At 37.7% G+C, this 20,174-nt stretch overlaps 1 protein-coding gene and 1 pseudogene across 1 annotated transcript in view; one reads left to right on the top strand and one right to left on the bottom strand.

Annotated features, from left to right (window-relative positions):
• The window catches only part of LOC107757629 (methylcytosine dioxygenase TET2-like), a 20,193-nt gene extending 15,905 nt beyond the window's left edge, over positions 1 to 4,288 (bottom strand). Inside the window, exon 1 of the mRNA XM_016575169.1 lies at positions 2,957 to 4,288. The gene's annotated coding sequence lies outside the window, so the exon portion shown is untranslated. The remainder of the gene's footprint in view (positions 1 to 2,956) is intronic.
• Positions 1 to 20,174, top strand: part of LOC107757576 (inorganic pyrophosphatase-like) — a 57,714-nt pseudogene that overhangs the window by 19,957 nt on the left and 17,583 nt on the right.

Raw genomic sequence — 20,174 nt, 5'->3', positions numbered from 1 at the left:
TCACACACACACACACACACTCTCTCACACACTCACACACACTCACACACACACACACACACACACACACTCACTCACACACATGCAACAAACCTCTTCTTGGTAGACTTACTTCTGAGCAATTCTAATTCAAAATCCCCCATAACCCCAAAATGACGTCACCATTTTTCGAAATTAGAATGTGCCATGTGATTCTTATTAGCCTGACATACTTTTCATTTTTCTCTTCTAAATCTTTGATTCTGAAGGGGGAAAACCCTCAAGCATTTCTGTTATGAACCACCATTCTACTCGTATGCTGAAAGCAAACAGATTTTCTTTGAATCCACACAGCTGGAACTGGAGAGACAACCTTTTGAAAACCACGTTGGAAAGTGCATCATCACTCAGAGGAAATGAACGATCGACTTTGTCAGAAGTACAATACCAATCCGTATTACTTGATTTTATATTATTAGTCATGAAAAATATTTTTTTAGTGATTCACTGAGCTTTACAAATATATTCAGCCAAGCTCTCTAACCACAAGACATTTGTAGTTGTCAGAGAACTAAAAGAGGCAGAAACTATGCAAACCACGAGTTTAACTAAAGTCTTCTGAATACAAATGTTCTGGAAAGGGTCTTAATTGGCCTAGTCAGCGACCTCCTTGGCCGGTGTTAAGTACACTTCTCCATCGAACCCTGTGACTGGGTTGTGAGTTAGTGTTTGTAAACAGAGCGAGCATGTGCGCTTCAATTCACGCTGAGAATTAAACATGCAATGCGTGTTCCAACCCCCCGAAATTCTCTTCAGAAATGTGAACATCCTCTGAAGGATGAGACAAAAGTGGTGTCATATAAATCCCAGTAATCAGAGCTATTGTGACAATTTACACCAAAAGTGCTTAAAATATTACTAAATCAAATGCAGCACAAGCTATTAGCAGAGTATGCAGGCTGGAAAACGTTTTCGGCCAATTGATATACAGCATGTATGCCATTATTAATAAGCAAATCCCATTGTTTCATTGCAAATAGAGGCAAAACACCAAACCCGAGCAAAAAATATGATGAACACAAATCACAAACAAAGAAAAACAAAACACACGTTTACTTTTCACTCGTACATTCAACCAAATAAAATGCTTTAGCATTTTTACTTTTTCCCCCCTATAAGTCTACACCACACAGAGAGTCTTCTTATCATGCAAAGAACATCTACATGTCATTGAACAGAAGTTTATTATTGTTTTGCCCCAGACACTTTTATCAGAGAAAAAGGTCTGCCTGTACTTCCAGTCCAGATAAGTTCCAGTCTATTCTCACCAGTTAAAACCATGCCATCGACACGCAACAGTTACGATTATATTAAAGTAGAATATGTCAAGTGACTGATGTGTACTGTATCTCCACTACTAGCACCAAAGCATTATTTGTACAGTTGGAGCTGAAGCTTATACAGTGTTAAAGATGTGATGGCACTAGTCTCTCTCCAGATCCCTTCGCTGTGGTTACATTAGCATTTGCACCACCTCTCTATCACGCTGATTGACGACACTCCATAAAGATTCCCCTTGCAGGCATGAGCTAACTTCCACACTTCACATCTAAACAGAATGCTGGAATACACAAGCTAAATACACAACGTAAGAGCATAGGACTTTATTTGTATTGTTCCAGCAGCCAATTATGATGCAAATCCTAATAGGGCTGTTAAAATCAGTTAAGCAAAGGTGGCATTTGCAAATCATTAGTGCAGATAAAAGAGTAGCCTCTTGTAACAGTTTATTCAAGTTAATATGTTTGATTGTTACGTGTCGGAAGCAACAATGAAATAAAAAAACATCTGAAACAAGGTTATTTCCAGCAAAATGTTGACTTTCTCAATACAACAGTCAAGCATTTGACTGTTTCTTTGCTCAGTCTGGAATTTCAATAGCCTATGGTTTAATGTCAAACATATGCAAATATGTTCCTGGCCACTATTAGACACCTTGGACTGTGAGCTGTGCATGATATCTTAATGGAATAGAAATAAAATTCAGCACGGGCACTGAATTGTTCTCTGTACAATTGAATGGTTTCCAGAGAACTGATGTTGTCTAATTGTAAAAAAAAAAAAAATTCACTGTGAGCATAAAATGTAGACTTAAAAACACAATTCAGATCTTGTGTACGAATAAACAATGGAAATCCTATTGAAGTCAAACAAGGCTAAAATCCCATTCTCTGGTGGCCCTTGGCTAATGGTGATACGGGGTTGGGTTTCAGTTCTGTTAAAGCCTTTGACCTTGTGGGCTTCCACCACTACGCTCTCCTGTTTTTTTCTTTGTGTCTGCTTGTCACTCACTGATGAATGCGGTGAAAGCAAGGAGCTCGACTATTCCTAGCCAAGCACCCACATTCAATCAAAGCATGCATCACATAAAGGAGAAAATAATATCCCTTGCCACAATTGCATGAAGTAACGATTATTATTATTATTTTTTTTTTTGCAATAAATATTTAATAAAACTCTCTAAAACACCTCTTTCTTGTATCTACACACATATGTCCAACAAGGCTGGTAGACACAGAAGAGATAAGATAATTTTGTTCGCCGTGTGACTGTTTAGTTCTGCTCTGCTGCATTGGGAAGAAGAATTGGCCAACAGTCTCACAAAGATCACCACTTTTCAGACGCATTCCTAAAGCCGTCCACTCAGATAAGAAATTAATAATGAAGACAAATTAGTTTTAAATGCTTGAAATACATTGTCTGCACAAGCCAACAAAACAGAGACAGAGAAGGAGGGAGGGAGGAAGAGAGACAGAAAACGTCAGCCATGTTGGTGAAGCTTTATCTAATATCCTTTCATTATTATGTCAGCTCACGGTTTTAAACAGGACAGCACATTGCTGAAAAAGAGCTGGAAGTCATTAAAGAGACCCTGGGGTCCAGAGGAAAAAGGGCAAGGGCAGGAAAGCTCTCTCACCTTGCTCTAAGTCCTTCCACCTTGTAGAATTCCAACAAACCTTCTAGATCTCCTCTTAAACAAATCCTAAAGCGCAGCCATCTTGCTTCCTTCTGTTCCGTCTATGAAGCAGACTACCTCCGCATCAATATTCATGGGCCAGTCTGACGTCTGCTTTCATCATCCGGTGGCAGACGCTGTCGGCTCTCGAAACGTGTCCAGACGCACTCTCGCTCTCTCGCTCTCGTACGAGCTCGTGTGTGTGATCAGAGGAACCAAGCTTGCTTTACCAGCAAGCTGAAGTAATTGCAAAATCGCTTTCCTGCTGGGTCCTCTCCACACAAAGGGACTGAGTTTCTTTTCTTCCCCCTCCTTTTTTTTTTTTTCAGCCGCACACAATAGTGCACACTTGACTGGCTGCAATGAAGCACTGGACTGGATTGCATGACTCATGGCTTCACTTCCGCCCACTCCAACAGACACAGAGGGAAAACCCCTCCACTCACAATCTGCTTCAGTGATACAAAGTTTATAAAATGGAAACCGATTATAAGAAATTAAACCAAAGTTCCATACTCGCGCTACTTGGTCTCACTAAGCTCTCTGTTTGTTGGTCTTTCTCTTATTTCCTCCCAGATCAGACGGTGAAGCACCTCTCTCTTGCCCTTATTTACTCATGCTTGGTCTTATTTTGGCACACAGCGGTTTGGGGGCTGCACGCTTAGACCTTAAAAAGCTAGAATAAATTGTATACTGTTAAATTCACCACTGTGAGACACTCGTGCAAGAAAGAAATTTGAATGACGTCTGATATCTGACCCGAACACCTGAAAGATTTTCTGTACTGAAGACAGAAAGTTCAAAGCTTCTCATTTAACACTCTGGCCCTTGTGTGCAGTCATGGACATGTGAAAGCTAGCACTAACCCTTCTCCTCCTCCGCCCTGTGTTTAGAGCTTTTAAATATCCCTATTTTTGGTCTCGTCTGGATTTTAACAGGTGGTTCTTGTCTGAGAAAAATGTGCGTTTGGCTCCTCTCCAGCTCTGAAAGGGAGACCCCACCTCCAGAGCCTAGCTGCAGTGACGTTTGTTGACTCGATAGTTTCAGGCAGCGAGCAGAAAAGGAGATTTGTTGTTACACCGCATGGAGGAAGGGCAGTGGGGGAAGGAAGGAAGACGTGCATGAGCAGTAATCAGCAGAACTGGTCATTCCACACGTTGCAACAAGACAACAAGCTTTATGAATGCATCCTGCCAGGCGATCTTTGGCAAAAGAAATCGGTATTAAAATGATCAGAGAATAACCCAAGTTATTTTGTCAGGTTTTAAGAAAAATGTAACTGATCACAATGTAATCACAACGTTTGCAACATTTGTCATATTCTTAATTATGATTACTACATTGTAATAACTACTGAATTACACATTTATATTGTGCCAACATATTTTACAGCTAGGTTAACGTGTTTCATCCAGTATTTTATAAAGTTTTAAGTATTGCACGAATTGGAGATTTTTTTATTTTTATGAATTTGTAAGATCTAACTCCTACAAAAACGTACGATTTGTATGTAAAACGCCTCCATAAAAGTTTCCAACCTTAAACTTAACCCTCGCAATGGTGTAAGCAGATAGAACAAAAAATGTACGAACCACAAAATATATACAAACTCATGACAGTGTGTAGCAGAAAATTATACAAATTGGCCTAAACACAAAAAATATAATTCTGGCATCTGAAAAGTGTGCACATCTTTTCCTTTTTAGGTTTGACACATCATTTCCTGTAGGATCCTGTTATTACATGTTAATAACCAATGTTAACTAGATTGTCCTTGTAAAGGACAAACTCACGTAAGCCTCTTTCACAAAGAGATTCTGAAAAACCTCTGTGAAGAATTGTGGCATTGTGCAGTTTTGTACATTTACATTCCCAGAGCATTCCTGTATTCTGTGCTTTAATTAACACACATCTCAGACAGGCCCATAAAGACACAAACATCACAAAGTGACTTCTAACATATTCACGGAAAAAGCCTGCCCTTTCATTTTTGTGTTAATTTCTAGTAAACAATTGCATTGTGTACGGCTCCACTAATGGCCAAAGTATACTTCAGTTTGTACATGTATGTGAGGGTCCACATAAAGTACGCGTGACGCAAATTTTTCACCAAAATAGTATGCTTGTACTGTACTCGCATCACCAGATTTTTGTAACCATTCATACTTCAGGTTGCACATGCACATTTTGCACTAATCAGTTGTTCCACAAGGTGGCAGCACTGGCTAGAGTACAAAGATATTTTTATCGGTCATGACTTCTGGAGAAAAATAGACCTGGACAAAGATGAAGCTTTCTAGAGCGCATGTTGCATTCGCACACAAGATCAAATGGACTTTTGAAAGGCTACGCATTCGACTGTACACATAGCGTTTCAAAGTATACTCCATTTGATAGCATGCACAAACAAAGGTGGTCAAAATACATGCTCTAGAAAGCTTAATCTTTGTCCAGTGTCTGCTCTATAGTCTCCAGAAGTCATGACCGATAAAAATATCTTTGTACTTTTTTAATCAACGTCTCGGGCCAGTGCTGCCACCTTGTGGAACAACTGATTAGTGCAAAACAAATTCATTGCACATGTGCAAAATCAGGTGGTGCCCATACAGTTCGCATGTACTGTTCTGGAGACGAAATTTGCGTCACGCACACTGCATGCGGACCTGCTGCTACTTTTATACCAGCATTACATTTTCTGGCATTCTGGCTCTGGCTTGTGTTCACACAGAAGGCTCTGAAGCATCTTCCAGAATGTAAATGCTCTATCTCTGTGTAGTTGAAAATAGCATAGCTGCCACGTTGAGCAAACTAAACTAAGCATCCCTCCTGGTACCCTCTGGAGAAACGTTATGGCTTGTGTAAAGGTGTCAGAAACGACAAATCATGCTTTAACATCACTCCTCACCTCTTGGGGGGAAACCTCTCACCTTGTGTGTAAAAAAAGGGCTGACCCCAAACTGCTGGGGACAATGACGGAATGGACACACTTTTAACACGAGTGACCTCACACGTCTGCTTGATTACAGGCATCGAAGAGGGCTTAAACTACAATATTTAGTGAGCTGGAGGGCAACAATTGTGATGCTTCAACTCGAGAGATGCTAGCCGCATGACACCTGACATTTGATGTAGGCTTGAATAACAGCATGCACTATTAACGTTAGGATTGTGGCACTAACTTAAATTGGTGTCTGCAATAAATCAACAATAGAGACAATAGAGGCCTCCTCTAACATGAAGCCACTCCTGCACTTATCTTGCAAGACTCGTTAGTGTAAGTCCTTCATTTCCTAATTATGAAAAACCCAGCAGGAGGACAAGAGATCCAAAGTTGGGAGTTCAGAAGGCTACAGAGAGGACAGCAAGTTACAGCAGTAGCAAAACAACATTACACAGACAGAACTAACTCAGAATCTGAACAGGTAGTGAAAATCTTCACAATTTGCTTTGTGTTCCTGTAGGTCGTGCAACTGCATTTCCATTTGTGTCTTATTCTGTAATTAACCATTTTCAATTATCCCAGGCTAAGCAGTTGCTTCAAGTGAAAAGGTCTGAAGCTCTTTTCATGCATTGGTGCCTGGTTTTCTCTTACTCTGTAGGGATGCAGGATTTTACAAGGCTCTCTTCACAAAGGCTTATTATTCTGGTAGCACAGACACAGGCCACGGAGGCCTTGAGGGGATGAGACCGTATTGTGGCCACTGCTGGCCCTGTCGGTTCCCGTGAGCTTCAACGCCACTTCTGCTTTCCAAGCCAAATTATCATTCGATTCACATATTAACATGGTGTGGATTAGGTGTTAGTTGATATTTGATTGATGCTGATACATCTTTACAGGCGCACTAAAGCTACAGATTAGCATCTTAAAACACTTTACGGTTACACTGTATTTTAAGGTGTCCTTGTTACAGTGTAATTTTACATAAGTGCTGAGTAATATTAATTAACTACATGTACTTACTATATGGTTATGGTTAGGATCTGGGTTTGGTTTAGGGTTACTTGCATGTAATTATGCATAATTAATTGTTATTATAATAGTAAGTACATGTTACATGTGTACAAATTGTGTTACCCACTTTACATTAAGGTCTTATTACTTAACATTAGTTAATGCATTAACTAACATTAAAGAACAATGAGCAATGGATTTGTTACAGTATTATTAATCTTTGTTAATGTTACATTGTTAGTTCATGTTTATAGATGGAACCTCTGTTGTGTTACCCAAATGTTTTGAGAATCGTCTAATGCACTGTGTTCCTAAGCATTAAAACTCGAAAGTTATTTTGTGATGTCACATAATCTGATATGTGAAAATATTTTTAAATAAAATAAGTAAACTTACACTATTATCTTGTTAATGCAGGTAACAAATCTTCACATTTAACAACAATGACCGATTTAAATGCATGCAAGTATGCACAGTGCTCAGTTCTGATTTTAACTTGGGTAGATTTGCTGTTGATTTCTTCATATATTTATTTATTTTTGGTTACTCAGATTGTCCTTTACCATTCCGTGAAATTGACTGTAACTGGCTGTAACTAGAGTAACTTCATTTTAATGTAGTTGTGTGTGTGAAATGACTTGTAAATTGTAATTGTGAAAATAAATTTAATTCGGTATAAAAATTCAGTGTGAACACTTGCAATGTGCTATCTATAAAATCTAAAACTGCTGCGCCCATATATGAAAAACTATAATGTATTACACATTAAATTTTTGTTTAATTGTATGTTTAATGTAGTGCCAACAAACAGCATGTCAGAATATATCGGAAGTATTTATAATTAGACATTTTATCATTTATTTATACATTTCAAATTAATTCACTAAAACACTATAAAGATTTTTTTTTTTTTTTGAAGTTTAAATGTTTATTGGTCTCAGCAGCAGTAAAACACGATGTAGCAAATATAAAATTTTCTTAAAAAGAACTATTCATTAATTGCATTAACTTGATTTGACTGTGTTTGAATATCTGGATGAAGAGTTTATTGTTTTTATTTCATCTGTCATGAAGGACGGTCCACCATCATTCTGTACATATACAACCGGATGAACAGCTGTTTCAGAGAGCAGGGATCGTCTTCCATAAACTTTGCTTTAGTTTAAGGTATGGCATTTTAAAATAGAAGTAAAGTGTCCCCATCTGTTGGCTAACTATGGTCACTGCAACAATCAGAGCTATCTGAACACAGTCACGATTAGGACTTATATTAAAGAACAGTAAGTGATTTTCTTTTTAATTTGTATTTTTATTTATTTTTTGATTAACATTAACGACACTGACAGCAGCTGCTAAATTAGGCGCGGTCACTTTAAACACAATTCATGGCTCTAATTTATTGATACACATCTGATTTCTTTCTCAACTGTTTAAGTTCACTTAAGATATAACCGGCTGTTTTCGAGGATACTTGCCAAGCCGTGTATTTTGACATACTTCTGCATGTATTTGTCTGTAGAAACTCCATTTGTGGCTTGCATGCTGTGAAAACTAACCTTCATCTGGGAGATCACAGGGATATGTGAATATTTGATCTGTTAACTGCTTGCATATGTCAGATTTATTGCATGACTCGGGCAGAGAAAAGCTGTTGCTATCAAACATTGTTCACAAACATCAGTGTATTGGTGAAGAGATAGATCAAATAGGCCAATTGATGGAAGGTTTGTGAAGAAATGTCATGCTCCCTTGTAAAAGTATTTTTTAGTATTTTTAAAATACAAATATACAGTAGTTTATTTTGATACTTGGTGTGGCTGCTGTATTTTGTAGTTTATTTTGATACACTTAAAATTAAGGTATTTGGTATTTTATTTTAAAATACATTTTGATGTATCTTTGCCCAACCCTGGCTGTGGGGATGAAGACCACAACTCCCATGATTCCACACTCAGTCACGCCGTCATCAAACTACGCCTTTGCCTCTTTGTTTGTTTTGAATACGCGCCTCTAGCGGAGAAAATTACATATTGTGCCTTTAACTCAACTCAACCGCTCTCAACAATCACAGCAGATCAGATCTTTGAATGGTAGAGCCCCCACTACTAGGCGACTGTATGTGTTTAAGTGACGGCTATTTGCTTCTTGTTGCAGAGAGCTCAAGCACAGTTGGTTCAGTGCTGGCATTCCTTCAGGGCATAGCCTCAGCATTTGAGCGTACAACCACTGCAGTCTGTATATAACTGTATTTTTTACTGAACTCTCTAAGAATCTCTTACAATTACATTATACAGTCACCATATGAACGGACAGGCTACCAGTGAAGAGAAACCTTTGTTATTTGCAGATTATCTCACAGACAGTGATTAATTTTAAAAGGCCTGAAAATGGGTTTAAATCCCTTTCCAGACTAATAAGCATCTACAACATTTCTGCTAAAATCATCCAGGCAGCTCTTTTGATCTTGGTACCATGCACTTCAATGACTATGACCAAGCCAAACCAGCCTTTTGAAGTTTCCAGAAGATGTGACCTTCCCCTTTAATGATGTTCCACTAATTTGCAAACACGATTCTAAATTTAAGTCAATTGGTATAGCTTTTCTTTGCATTTAAATTACAAACGGTTACAAAATGTATATTCCATACACGGCGCACAATCAGCCTAATGGCTTTTATAGCTCTGTTCCCTTTTGCAAGAAAGTAAGTTAAAAAATAACCTTAGTTATAAATGCAAGGGCATTGTCACAAAGAGTGTTCTTAACTTTTTTTCTGCACAAAAACATAGCACTTGCAATTATTAAGGAATGTTTTCCAGTGTTTGCAAACATTCATCTTGTTTGGTAAATGCCAAATGGATGAATTGTATTTTATTAATTCCCTTATCTCAGGGAACCGAGGTTACGTTAGTAACTGTAGCGTTTTCCTGTTTTTAAAAGTGGTAAAAACTCAAAATATTCAATGCATGTATAGATAGATTGAGTCCTGCAGAGGGCAGTATTGAGTCGAGCTAAGTATATATATATATATATATATATAAACATTTGAATTAGAATTTACAGATTATGTTGTTTTACATACACATGTTAAACTTTGGTTTGGCTTTGTTTTTGAGGTAAAAATTATATGTTTTTGGGGCGTTCTTAAAGAAAATCTACCAAGTACATAATTCTACAACATTGCCAAAATGTTTTATTTTAGCAGTGTAAAATTAAATAAAAAGATTGATTTGTGACAAAAATCTCAAAAAGCAGCACAATCTCAAAGTGCCCATAATTTAATTACATTATTTTTAAAGACCTTTTTGTAAAATTAAATTATTGAATGGTGGAAGAGACCAACACCGTGACTAAAAAGCTCAATCTTTTTTCTTTTTTTTTTATGGTGATCTCGAAAAATGGTGTAGAAAATGAAAATCTTTTGATGAATTCAGAGAATTCAAGAGATATAATTTTGGTACAATGGTGGGAAAGCGCTTATATAAAGTTTGTGTGAAGGTGATAAATAAAGAATAATTAAAGTGTGTGGATACACCTTGGAGAGATCATTTAAGTGTTGATACTGAACTGAAACCCTGTTGGGGCTATTGTTATTAACCACCACTGACTAAAAATGTGGGTGACCTCCAATGCTGAATTTTAGGGATCATTGCTGTAAATGCTTTTATCTGAACACAAATGTGCAAGATAAATGTCCTTTTTGTGGTGCAAGAGAAACCATATTTCATTGTTTTATCTCACTCTCACTCACTCACTCACTCACTCCCTCTCTCTCTCTCTCTCTCTCTCTCTCTCGCTCTCTCACTCTCGCTCTCTCTCTCTCGCTCTCTCACTCTCGCTCTCTCACTCACTCACACACCTGTAAAGAGAGACGGACACAGAGCCAGTCATGTGGATGACATGTTTGGTCCATTCCATTCCCAAGCTACAAACACTCTTGATTTCTCGCCTCTGTCTGCTGACAGTTAGGACCATGTGCAGATTTCCCAGGAGGATTAAGGGGACGCTCATAAGATAAAATGTGTCTGCGGTGAGGGAGGCTTTGACTGACACAGATGTGTCCATGCATAATGGTCTGAAACTGCAAAGTGGCAGTGAAAGCATTTATCTAAAAGAGCTCACCTCACCAGCACTATAAAAACAGATACTGTGCAATTGCTGTCCTAAGGAGCTATTTCGTCTATTTCTATGCATCTGATCTGACTCTTTAAAAATATTTTTGTTGGTATAGCCTAATGTAGTTATTCAGTAATAAAAAAATAACATTTAGCCTTGAGATAACGGCTTAGAACAATTTACATGATATTAAATCCCTGTGGTAAAGATTGCTTAGGTTGTGCATAAAGAGCTAAAAGAATGTCATTCAAAACAGATACATCCTAATGATAGAAAAATAAAAAAATATGGTCTTTAAAAATATGACGTAGGACATTTCAATAGAAAACACTATATACAACAAACGTTTGGGAGGTTGGTAAGATATTTTTTTTCATGTTTTTGGAAGAAGTATTTTATGCTCAATAAGGATGCATTTATTTGATCTGAAATACAACAATACTCTAAAATATCACTACAATTTAAAATAACTTAAGTTAAATATATATATGTGTGACCCTGGACCACAAAACCAGTCATAAGGGTCCATTTTTCAAAACTGAGATTTATGGATCATCTGAAAGCTGAATAAATAATATTTTCATTGATGTATGGTTTGTTAGGATAGGACAATATTTGGCCGAGATACAACTATTTGAAAATCTGGAATCTGAGGGTGCAAAAAAATCTAAATATTGAGAAAATCATCTTTAAAGTTGATCAAATTAAGTTCTTAGCAATGCATATTACTAATCAAAAATTAAGTTTTGATATATTTACAGTAGGAAATTTACAAATCTCTCCCTCTCTCTCTCTCTCTCTCTCTCTCTCTCTCTCTCTCTCTCTCTCGCTCTCTCACTCTCGCTCTCTCACTCACTCACACACCTGTAAAGAGAGACGGACACAGAGCCAGTCATGTGGATGACATGTTTGGTCCATTCCATTCCCAAGCTACAAACACTCTTGATTTCTCGCCTCTGTCTGCTGACAGTTAGGACCATGTGCAGATTTCCCAGGAGGATTAAGGGGACGCTCATAAGATAAAATGTGTCTGCGGTGAGGGAGGCTTTGACTGACACAGATGTGTCCATGCATAATGGTCTGAAACTGCAAAGTGGCAGTGAAAGCATTTATCTAAAAGAGCTCACCTCACCAGCACTATAAAAACAGATACTGTGCAATTGCTGTCCTAAGGAGCTATTTCGTCTATTTCTATGCATCTGATCTGACTCTTTAAAAATATTTTTGTTGGTATAGCCTAATGTAGTTATTCAGTAATAAAAAAATAACATTTAGCCTTGAGATAACGGCTTAGAACAATTTACATGATATTAAATCCCTGTGGTAAAGATTGCTTAGGTTGTGCATAAAGAGCTAAAAGAATGTCATTCAAAACAGATACATCCTAATGATAGAAAAATAAAAAAATATGGTCTTTAAAAATATGACGTAGGACATTTCAATAGAAAACACTATATACAACAAACGTTTGGGAGGTTGGTAAGATATTTTTTTTCATGTTTTTGGAAGAAGTATTTTATGCTCAATAAGGATGCATTTATTTGATCTGAAATACAACAATACTCTAAAATATCACTACAATTTAAAATAACTTAAGTTAAATATATATATGTGTGACCCTGGACCACAAAACCAGTCATAAGGGTCCATTTTTCAAAACTGAGATTTATGGATCATCTGAAAGCTGAATAAATAATATTTTCATTGATGTATGGTTTGTTAGGATAGGACAATATTTGGCCGAGATACAACTATTTGAAAATCTGGAATCTGAGGGTGCAAAAAAATCTAAATATTGAGAAAATCATCTTTAAAGTTGATCAAATTAAGTTCTTAGCAATGCATATTACTAATCAAAAATTAAGTTTTGATATATTTACGGTAGGAAATTTACAAAATATCTTCATGGAACATGATCTTTACTTAATATCCTAATGATTTTTGGCATAAAAGAAAAATCTATAATTTTGACCCATACAATGTATTGTTGGCTATTGCTACAAATATACCCCAGCGACTTAACACTGCTTTTGTGCTGCAGGCTCACATATTGTAAAATGTAATGTATTTCTGTGATGCGCAGCTGTATTTTCAGCATCATTATTCCAGTCTTCAGAGTCACATGATCTTCAGAAATCATTCTAATATGCTGATTTGCTGCTCAAGAGACATTTCTGATTATTATCAATATTGAAAACAGTTGTGCTGCACAATATTTGAGGAAAATAGAGTCTATTTAAAAAAAAAAAAATTTTTTTTTTATTTGATTTAAATAAAACATTTCAATATCTTTAAAGTTTTCTTTTAAGATTTAAGATTCATTTCATGGCTGCTTTGAATATCTGGAATTTAAGAAAATGAATGGAAGTGAATGGGTGTTATGGAATGCAGACTCAGAAACAGTGAAATGCAGTAACTGTTCTTTATTTTGAAGCTCAGAGCGCAGGTAAGGAAACAGGACAATGGTAGCTTTAGTTGAGATGGATGATAATGAAACGTCTTTTTCTTACAGTTGTTGGAGATCGTGGATGACTGAAGCAGGCAGATGGTGGAAGCACACACACACACACACACACACACACACACACACACACAAAGGACGTTGGAGAAACTTGCGTGCAGGTGTGTGTGATTAGCTTTCTGGTGAGAGTGAGCGCTGTGATTGTCTGGTTGGTCTGTGACAATAGCACACCCAGGCCACTAGGGGGGCACTGTTTCTGTAAAGCACATATCTAACAGGACTTTTCTAATTGGTGGATTGTTCTTTAGGATTCTGGCAAGTGTAGTTTGTCACCAGGAGTATTTGAAAGGCATTCTTTCTACTGGACCCTACTGTTGGGCTTTTAGTAATATGGTTGCAGGCATGTTGATACACATTTAGTAATGCGAGTACAGGTATGCACAATATATGCACTTAATACACATTCAGCTAGCACAAATATTAAATTAAATTAGTATTTGTTTTGGTTAACATTGCACATTAAAGATGTGCAAATCCTAAATGTAAGAGGTGGACAGGTGTGTGTCTACACAGTGATTAAAGTTGAACAAAACATTATGAGAACTGTCAGTGCAAAATAGAGTATTGCTTTTTTTATGAACAATAACAACAACAATAATATTAATATTTGACAAAAGCCATATTTTTTCTCAATGCAGTTAAAACATTTTTTGCTGTTTCAATTAATGAGCAATGCATTTTTTACAGTATTTATTAACCTTTGTTAATGTTAGTTAATGAAAATACAGTTATTCATTGTTTGTTCATGTTAATGCACAGTGCATTAACTAATGTTAACAAGCACATGTATTAGTAAATGCTGAAATTAACATTAACTAAGATCAATAAATGCTATAGAAGTATTGTTCATGCTTAGTTCATGTTAAAACTAATACAGTTAATTACTGTTAACTAACGAACCTTATTGTAAAGTGTTACCGAGATATTCTCAAAAAAAGTCTCTGTTTTGTTTGTTTGTTTGTTTGTTTTTTACATACAATGAAAGTCAATGGGTTTGATGTTTTCAGGACCCGAATGTTCTTAAAAATGTCTTATTTTGTATTTCACAGCTTTAAATTATTATTATTATTATTTTTTTGGTCACACTTTAGTTTCTCACAATTCTCACTATTAACTAACTATTAACTATGACTTTCCCCTCAATAACTCCTAATTAGCTGCTTACTAACAGTTAGTAAGGTAGTTGTTAGGTTTAGGTATGCGGTTTAGGACTAAAGGATCTAAAATATGCTCATGCAGAATAAGACATTAATATGTGCTTTATAAGTGATAATAAACAGCCAGTAATATGCATGATAATAAGCAACTACTTAATATATAGAAGTGGTCCTTAAAATAAAGTGTTACTTTTATTGCTACTTTTTAGCCACATGAAGCACATTTGGTGCACTTACAAGCCAAGGTGTCTAGGTTTTGAGACAAAGCCAATATGAACACATTTTTAATGCACTTAGTATTGCAATTAATTAAAGCCTACTTGCACGTGATCTGTGCGACTGTAACAGATTCCCGGCGGAGATTGATGAGCATCTCCCTCCCCAGAGCTCCTGGTGTTTCTATAGTAATTCCAGCCAATGATCAGCTGGTGTCCGCATCCCCATCCTCCTCACCTCAGCACCAATCAGCCACACACAGCGACAGGAGACGCCTCACCTCCACGGACAACACACTCAACCCGGACTCCATCACCAACATAACGCTTTCCTTCCACTTTTCCTCGCGTGAAGAATGGCGTTTCGTGCGTGCTGGATGGGTTTTTTGTAGTGATCCCTCGGCGTATGTTTATTGTGTGTTCATCGCAGTAATGTGCTGCACTAGTGTCTGGATTGTCTGGTAGGTGATGCTCTTTCATTTTTCTCTCTCGCTTAGCGATAGTGGCGCGTGCTTTCTGGATGTCCAGTGTTTTATTATTTATTTCGGGTGGTTTCGAAGGCGCCAGAGTGATTAAATCCCATTCTGCAATTTGATATGAATGAAGCGACGGCATTGCACTCAACCTCTTTCTGTCTCCTCTGACTATCGGATATTTCTTATTTTTTAAACTTGGTTTACAGCTTGAAAATCAACGGTTTAAAGCACCTCGTGAACAGAAAGATTAAAATTAAACAGCGATGATAATAACAGTAAATTAGTCATTTGCATCATCAATACATCGCACGTTGTTTCTCAGAACAGAAAACTTCTTATGCTTGTTAGTGTAAAGTGATATTTGATAGTCAGTTTTGTTCTGCTAGCTTTTAATTAGGAAGTTATAAAGCAGCAGGAGCCTCTTTAACAAACTTAGTAAAGAACATTACTGGCTCCATGTGAGGTCTCAGAATGGTCTCAGATATGAATGCTTATCTAGTATTGTCTCTCAGGTGGAAATGCACCATTCATTTCAGAACCAGACGTTCACAGAGCTTTGAATGGTTGTAGTCGTCTTGCAATGTACCACATGCAGTCAGCAAGAGAGGCTAGTGAAAGGTAATGCAAGTAGAGGAAGATGTGTCTAATAGGCTTTTATCTGTGGCAACAAAACCCAGCCAGACTGGGAGATTGGAAATGGATCCTCCACAAGGTCTGAGACTTGGCTGGAGCGAGCCTCACAAAGTATCTTTGAATCAATGTGGTTTATTTTCCAACATATTTTGTATAGGAGCTTTGTGCTTGATGCAGGACTTCTCAAGTTTGATAGAAAATTCAAATGTGTGTGAATGTTTTGCTTCCGTTATGATGCTGCTTTAATTTTTGAAGCTTTGGTCCTATACGATAATTAATATAGTCAATACTCTAATTTCACCTTTTGTTTATGGGAAGTCAATGTACTGATTTTTGTTCACTCTTGGCGGTGCAATCATATGACTTTCAGGTATGATTATGTCTGTTTCCTATTGTTATGCAACATTAAAGTGTCATAGCTACAACAATAAGTCACGAGATAAGAATCCAAAAGCGACGGAGAAAGTAACGAAATTGACCATTTTAACTTCGGATGATGCGCAGGAAATGTTTGTCACTTGTGTCCGTAATTGTTGTTCTCTTGTTTTAGCGGAGAGGATAAACCAGGATGGTAACGTGTTGTGTCTAACGAGCTTCGCCTTGACAAAAAGCACCCGCCACCCTCCCCCGAATATTTCTTGTGAGCGCTCGAAAACTTAGCAGTCATGTCTAATCTTAACAATGCACTTTGCATCGAAAGCGGCCAGAGCACCGACGTGTCACTCCTGCAAAAGGATACTCTTCAGGACGTTGGATTAAGCCAGCTGTTGGATTACAATGCAGAAATGGAAAGGTACAGGTCATTTGCAAACTTTTACAAAAGCAATGGGGCATTTCCACAGACTGCTAAGATCGCCCGCATAACGACACCAATTTTTCCCAGCGCCAGAATTGGCGTGTCCCCTTGGAACTGCGATAACGCCATGCTCTGGGGAAGGAAATCAGCAGCAATAAACCCTAATAGGACTGGTATGCATAGAAACGACTCCCAAAGGCCGGGGAAACCTGGCATGCTGCCAGAGACGCTGCAAATGGCAAATAATAATTTCCTCTCTAGCTTATCCCCCGAGCACTGCAGACCTTTAGCAGGAGAATGCATGAACAAGCTGAAATGCGGTGCTGCTGAAGCAGAGATAATGAATCTCTCGGAACGTGTTGGAACTTTTTCCGCTATTCCGGCTTTAGGGGGCATCTCATTACCTCCCGGGGTCATCGTCATGACAGCCCTTCACTCCCCCGCAGCCTCAGCAGCCGTTACAGACAGTGCGTTTCAAATTGCCAATCTGGCAGACTGCCCACAGAATAATTCCTCCGGAAACCCGGCGAAAAAGAAAAGGAAAAGGTGTGGGGTCTGCACGCCCTGCAGGAGGCTAATCAACTGTGGAGTGTGCAGCAGTTGTCGGAACCGTAAGACGGGCCACCAGATCTGCAAGTTTCGGAAATGCGAGGAGCTAAAAAAGAAGGCTGGCTCATCGCTAGAGGTGAGACACCACACTCTCCCTCCGTGCACTCAGAAGCATTAACCTTTCCTTCTAGTCACGTTTCTAAGCCCTTGAAAATTGTTTCCATGCCCACCCATGCCTGAACATCCCCCCGGCTTCTCAAATCTGCCTACCCGCCTAGCCTAATTGGCAGTAATTAGGGATGTTTGTGCGGAGCGCAAGCTGAGCTTGGCTCAGACACCCCTAATTGCTGCCAGTCAGGCTGGGGCTGGAACGCATCCGAACAACCCAGGACTTGGCTCTGCTCCAAGCTGAGCTGGGAAATGGTTTTCAGCAGAGAGCCATCCTTCTCTGCTCATGGTCATTTTAACCAATTATAGAAACTGTCCCCTGACGAGGCTAGTCGTCCCCCGCATCGAGAGCCGTAGGAAAATTCCTGCTGCCGTTCTTCTATCGCGCTTGGGATGCGGAAATCCTGGAATCTCATCCTAATAATATCCTTAAACGACGAAAACAAAATGGGAAAAACAATCCAAAAAACAAGAAACAACAGCAATCAATTCTGTTTATTATTTTAAAATATATGTGACCCTGGACTGCAAAACCAGTCATAAGTGTCAATTTTACAAAATTTGAGATTTATACACCATCTTGAAAGCTTTGTTAGGATCGGACAATATTTGGCTGAGATACAACTATTTGAAAATCTGGAATCTGAGGGTGCAAAAAAATCAAAATATTGAGAAAATCATCTTTAAAGTTGTCCAAATGAAGTTCTTAGCAATGCATATTACTAATCAAAAATTAAGCTTTAATATATTTACAGTAGGAAATTTACTAAATATCTTCATGGAACATGATCTTTACTTAATATCCTAATGATTTTTGGCATAAAAGAAAAATTGATAATTTTGACCCATACAATGTATTGTTGGTTATTGCTACAAATATACCCCAGCGACTTAACACTGCTTTTGTGCTCCAGGCTCACATATCTGAATCTATATTCAAGGGCTTAGATAAAGTGATTTTGGTCCAAATAATTTGTATATAAAACATACCCACTTAAAAACACAGTTTTTGGTGTGTTTGTGTGTGTGTTTGATTGAAAGAGGACAAATAAAGGCTAACAAAGGCTCTGTTTACACACGGGGTGAACATCCGTCTTGGGCGATGTGATGTGGACAGCGCAAAATACAAGTGTAAACAGTGCACAAATTACACAAATAAATGCCTTCGTAGTGTCCTAATGCATCTCGAATCACTGTCTACGCATCTAATATGGAATCAACGCACCAAAAACAAAGCTTTGAAAATTGCACATTGACTTATATGTCTGACATAAACATGCAGTTAACTTCCCTTCAACGAAATGCAATCACAAACCGTGCTTACAGGAGATGCATTTGAGAAGCATCGGTTGTAAACGGGGCCTAAAGCATATTTTCACATAGAACTACTTCCTCCACCTGCTAACTGAGTGCACGGAAATTCATCAAACTATATTTAAATACATTTTACTACTGGTTTCTTAAAGCTGTTGAGTGGCATGCAGGTTGAGGTTGAGTGTGTCTGTGTTGTAACAGCTAGGATAAAGTAGTGTAAGATGTTCTACTTCCTTTGCATTACTTCACCATGAATGTACGGCGGGCCAAGTTGCTATACACAAACTATGTTTGTTGTTGATGTGATTGTCATGTTGGTGATTTGTGTCCATTTTTATATGCATGAATAGTCTGTAAGCTATTTATAGGTTGGTTTCCTATGAAAGTGTAAACAGTGGCACTTTCAGGACCTCCAGAGCCTTTCAAAATCCCATCAGTTTGGGTGACCAATGGCAGACGGAGGAAACCTGTTTGAAAACAGGTCTTTTTTATTTATTTATTCCATTTGGTGCCGCTTATGGAACCGATGTAACAGACTTCACCTAGTGTATTCATATTATATTAGGACATCATGGCAGTTTGGAACTTTTTTCTTTTCTTTTCAATAAATGGTCATTTTGGGATTGTGGAATACAGTTCTGTTCTGTAGAATGCAGTTTTGAATCCTGTAGCACAAACTCCATTGGTGGAAGTTTTAATGAACATGTTTCATTTGGTCTAGATAACGTGATACAGAGATGAATCAATGGGGTATTTATTGATCGGGAAGAGTACATTCTCTGCAGGAGGGTTAATAGTAATCTCATTTAAGGTTTACTTCACATATCATGTTCTGTAAGGTGTTCAGGACCATTCCTAGAAATGCTGTTTTATATATATGTGTGTGTGTGTGCGTGTGTGCATGTGTGTGTGTGTGTGTGTGTGTGTGAAGTTTGGGTGTTAGTGAGATTTTTTTTTTTTTAAGAAATTAAGAATTTAAAAGATGCATTAAATTGATCCTTAAAGTGACAGTAAAGACATATTCATTAAAACAGTACAGTTAAAGATCTATTCAAGAAAATGCTGCTCTTTTGAACTGTTTGAAACATTTATAAGAATGAAAGAAAATTTACTTGAACACCAAATCAGCATAATAGAATGATTTCTGAAGAATTATGAGCCACACTTTATTTTTATGGTCCAATTCTCATTATTGACTAACTATTAACTCTGACTTTAGCCTCAATAAACTACTAATGTGCTGCTTATTAATAGTTAGTAAGCTAGTTGTTAAGTTTAGGTATG

Source organism: Sinocyclocheilus rhinocerous, unplaced genomic scaffold, assembly GCF_001515625.1.
Source record: "Sinocyclocheilus rhinocerous isolate Xijiao unplaced genomic scaffold, SAMN03320098_v1.1 scaffold323, whole genome shotgun sequence".
Classification (NCBI taxonomy): domain Eukaryota; kingdom Metazoa; phylum Chordata; class Actinopteri; order Cypriniformes; family Cyprinidae; genus Sinocyclocheilus; species Sinocyclocheilus rhinocerous.
The sequence above is the reverse complement of the archived record's forward strand: the minus strand, read 5'-3'. Positions and strand labels throughout refer to the sequence as shown.